This window comes from Schistocerca serialis, unplaced genomic scaffold, assembly GCF_023864345.2.
Source record: "Schistocerca serialis cubense isolate TAMUIC-IGC-003099 unplaced genomic scaffold, iqSchSeri2.2 HiC_scaffold_1155, whole genome shotgun sequence".
In the NCBI taxonomy this organism is placed as follows: Eukaryota; Metazoa; Arthropoda; class Insecta; order Orthoptera; family Acrididae; genus Schistocerca; species Schistocerca serialis.
The window spans coordinates 145001-150000 of NW_026047354.1; the positions used below are offsets into that span (position 1 = coordinate 145001).

The 5000-nt window shown below is 51.0% G+C and overlaps 1 pseudogene; it reads right to left on the reverse strand.

Annotated features, from left to right (window-relative positions):
• The window catches only part of LOC126432841 (large subunit ribosomal RNA), a 9454-nt pseudogene that overhangs the window by 2583 nt on the left and 1871 nt on the right, over positions 1–5000 (reverse strand).

The window sequence follows — 5000 nt, forward strand, 5'->3', positions numbered from 1 at the left end:
CTATTTAACTTGCCTTTCAAGAGCATATATAGGGATTTTTGTGGTGCTATAGACATTTTAGTCTTTGTACACCAGTTGGTTATTAGATCAATAACCAGTCGTGATCGGTCCTCGATCACATTGCGAGTGTCACCTTCTACTAGAATTGCGAGATCATCCGCATAAGCAACGACTCCCAGAACTGCAGTCTCTCGCTGCAGAACGTTCAACAAAGGTTCCATGTTAATATCCCAGAAAATGGGACCACACACCGATCCCTGGGGACAACCACGGGATACTCTTTTAGATACGACGACTCCAGGAGCCGTTATCTTAGCAGTCCTTCCATCACAGTAGGCCTCCAGACAGCCATACAGCAGCTGCGGGCACCCAATCTCTCGCAGGCGAGAGAAGAGTGCCGGCCACCACAGGTTGTCGAAGGCCCCTGAGATGTCTATCATTATGCCAAGTACATACTTTGATGTCGCAGAGTGAACAATTCGGCAAACCTCATTGATCGCATCCTGGGTGGAGCGACCCTTTCGGAATCCGAACTGCCTATCACTCATACCATACAGAGTTCGATGACTCTGGAGACGGTCAGCCAGCAACTTCTCAAATGCTTTGCCCATTACATCCAGCAGACAGATAGGCCGATAGGATTTCGGCACTGTTGGATCTTTATCAGGGCCTTTCCTGATAACTACAACTTCTGCAGTTTTCCACTTTAGTGGATAATAGCCCCTTTGTAAACAACTGTTGTAAATACGACTTAGTGCTGGGGCGACCAAGTGTGCGAGTCCCTGTAAGATCTCCACAGGGATCCCGTCAGGACCAGGCGCCTTCTTCCTTGCAAAGGTGTAGATGGTTGCTTCTACCTCCTCTGCTGAGAAAGGGCACACGTTTGTATCGTTAAGATACGGAATCAACAGCGCCTGACGTATGTCCCGCTGTTCGTGCGAGTCTTGGTCCTCAATGTCATCAGGCAATAATGTATCCAACAGCAACCTTGCTGTTTCTTCCCAATTCTTGGTCGTGTCTCCATCCCCAGCACGTAGCGTAGACAGAATCATGGGCGATCTTATTTTTTCTCGAACGATTTTGTAAGGAACTCCCCAAGGGTCTGTTCCCAGCTGATCGTTCACAAATTTTTCCCAGGATTGGCGCCTTGTAATGTCCAACTGATCCTTGTATCTCTGCTTCAGACGACGATAAATACGCAGGTGGTATTGTCGTTCGTCATGGGCAAAGCTCCTTTGGTAGTTGCTTCGCGCCCTTCTGACCGACCGTTTGAGCACAGTCAATTCAGGGGTCCATGGGGTGGACTCCCTGCAGATGTATCTCGCTATTCGAGGTACAGCCAGTGTGATAGCCGTTTGCACGGAGCTTACCAGCTCCTCCACAGCTTCATCAATATTACCTATGTCCTCTCCGAACTCGGGAGGACTGAACACCTGCACGAGTCGGTCCCAGTCTGTCCGAGCATAATTGAAGCGTTCCACCCATTCGCCTGGCACATCCGCGATGGTCGGCGCTATATCAAATGTTATACAGTTATGGTCACTGACAGTTAGATGTTCTCTTACTTGCCAGTTATGGACGTGGGGTGCTGCCCTCTCGCTTGCTAGTGTGACATCAATATTTGATGTTGCACCCGCCCTCCCTGAGTAGGTCGGGGGGTACCCAGGCAAGTTTAGCACATACATGTGCGTTTCCATTATCAAATCCACAAGCTCCGCACCCCTACCGTCCTGTACATCGCTGTGCCAGAGTGGGGACTTAGCATTAGCATCAAGAGCTACAATTATAGCCTGCCCGGCTAAAACTCTTAGAATCCAATTCAGCTGATCAAGATAAATCTTGATGTCATGTCTGAATTGGCAGTAGACGTTTACAACGTACATACTGTAAGACAGCAGATTTAGTTGTACAACTATAATATGCTCAGTACAGAACTGATTTAATATCGTAGTTTTAATAGTTTTATTCAATACTATAATTGCACTCATGGGGTTCCCACCTGAGGATACCACCTGTGCTGTTGCGGGAAAACCAGGGACTCGACCCGTACAGGAGTTCGGTTCTTGTATCAAAAGAATATCAACTCCTTCTTGTTCCGCTACCTTCCGTAGCTCATGTGCAACCATCTGGCTGCGCATGGCATTGACTTGTACCACTTTAAATATCGCCGTAATCTGTTCTTTGGACAAGTCTGTCTAAGAACATTCGGTGGGTTGGACAATCTTTAGGTCCACCACACTTGCGGCCTCGTCTCTTGCATGGTACACATACTGCCGCTTTGTCCTTATTAGGACAGCCATTCTTAATATGTCCAGAGAGGCCACAATGGCCGCATATGATATCAGGTTGCGTACAATACTTGTTTGTATGATTAATGTCCTGGCATTTAGTGCATCTCGGCACTGCCAGGTAATCTTTTATATTCAACGCAGAGTAGCCAACATACAACCGACCCACTCTCGTTAGTAATTTCCATAAACCTGGCGAGACTTCTACCACGTGGTGTACTGTCAGTTTCCCACGTGGTCCTACTTTAAAGCGTAACTTAAATTGTTCATCGAATTCTCCTCTTGACATGTTCACATCAAAATTTTGCGTATAAATTGCGTCTAGCAGATTGTCTGTTGTCATGTACGTAGGTACGTCATACAGACACATCAAAGGTCGACGCTTGCGAGGAGGTTCGCACTTCACTTTATTGCTCAATTGTTCATTGCTTAAAATCTTTTGGCAGTCCTCTTGTGATGCCGTTTCTACTATGAGGACATTCTTTGCAGTGCGTACATTGTTTATCTTTATTTTATCCTTCTTAGGATCAATGCACTTCTCAAATGCTGACTTAACAGCCTTAATGTCATCACCAGGTTTAGGCTTAATGAACACTGTGGGAGCAACTTTCTTAATGTTGTCCTGTATGGTTTGTTTCGCTGTCGGTGCCTTGGCAACTGGGGCTCTAGCAACCGCAGCATAAGACCGGGCCGGTTGACCTCTAAGTCTTTCATTTTCTTTCTCTAATTCTGTTACCCTACCCTCTAACTGAGAGTGGGCGATTGCCCAGTTGGCCACAAAGTCCCTAATATGGTTTATAGCATAATTGCTTATCTTACCATTTTTAATGCTAGTATCCAGCAATCTCAGAAATTTCGAATGTCGCTCAGCGACAGACACATTCTCGAGGCTCGAAACTTCGCTAGTATCTAACGCATTAACACTCTCTTGATTTTCCGCCATTGTGATAATTAGAGAGTGTAAAAGTGGAGGCCCGTCTCTTGCCCCGGACCGGCCTCTCTGGCATGGGGGGAGGCTATATGCAGCTCGCTCACCGGTCCCGCCCCTTGACCAAGAGCTATCAGTAACTGAGCTGCCAGGTTTAGCACGCCGTGGGTACAGCGCACTAGTCCTCTTCAACAGCCACACCACCACAGTTTTCACCCGCTCCCTTATCGGCGAATGCCACCCACATTCCGGGAGAGCGGATTCACTCTCCGTCCTTCGCCCCCTACTGGGCCAGGTTCCCACCAAAGGCCAAAGACCCGGTCCTACTCAGGTGCCGGGCCGGTCCCCCAGACGTTCGGAGGTCTGGACCCATCTAACCTGACCGGGGACATGTCACCACGCCCCGGCTTGGCGGAGCATGCCTTGGGGTCCAAGACAAGGCGAGTGGCCTTCGCCGACTTGGGGCAGGATCCCACCACAGCGAATGCAGCTATCAGAACCAGTGTACAAGTTGTTCAGCACACTGTCGCGCCCCTACCCTTCAGTTGCCCGAAGGCTTAACAGCTCCACCTCAAGAAGGCAGGTAAGGGCACTTGAGAAGGAGAGGCTGTTTGAGACGCATCCTTCCCCACACTGCCTATTACCAACCCAGAGCCTGCACACCTTGCAGGCCCTTAGTATGAGACAGCCGGAGCTAGTAGATAGGGACAGCGGGAATCTCGTTAATCCATTCATGCGCGTCACTAATTAGATGACGAGGCATTTGGCTACCTTAAGAGAGTCATAGTTACTCCCGCCGTTTACCCGCGCTTGCTTGAATTTCTTCACGTTGACATTCAGAGCACTGGGCAGAAATCACATTGCGTCAACACCCGCTAGGGCCATCGCAATGCTTTGTTTTAATTAGACAGTCGGATTCCCCCAGTCCGTGCCAGTTCTGAGTTGATCGTTGAATGGCGGCCGAAGAGAATCCGCGCACCCGCGCGCCCCCGGAGGAGCACGCTAAGGCGGACGCGGCCTCGCAGCAAGGAAGATCCGTGGGAGGCCAAGGCACGGGACCGAGCTCGGATCCTGCACGCAGGTTGAAGCACCGGGGCGCGAACGCCGCGCAGGCGCGCGCATCCTGCACCGCCGGCCAGCACGAGGCCGACCAACGGCGAGAGCAGACCACGCCCGCGCTAAACGCCCGCACTTACCGGCACCCCTACGGCACTCACCTCGCCCAGGCCCGGCACGTTAGCGCTGACCCACTTCCCGACCAAGCCCGACACGCCCCGATCCTCAGAGCCAATCCTTATCCCGAAGTTACGGATCCAATTTGCCGACTTCCCTTACCTACATTATTCTATCGACTAGAGGCTCTTCACCTTGGAGACCTGCTGCGGATATGGGTACGAACCGGCGCGACACCTCCACGTGGCCCTCTCCCGGATTTTCAAGGTCCGAGGGGAAGATCGGGACACCGCCGCAACTGCGGTGCTCTTCGCGTTCCAAACCCTATCTCCCTGCTAGAGGATTCCAGGGAACTCGAACGCTCATGCAGAAAAGAAAACTCTTCCCCGATCTCCCGACGGCGTCTCCGGGTCCTTTTGGGTTACCCCGACGAGCATCTCTAAAAGAGGGGCCCGACTTGTATCGGTTCCGCTGCCGGGTTCCGGAATAGGAACCGGATTCCCTTTCGCCCAACGGGGGCCAGCACAAAGTGCATCATGCTATGACGGCCCCCATCAACATCGGATTTCTCCTAGGGCTTAGGATCGACTGACTCGTGTGCAACGGCTGTT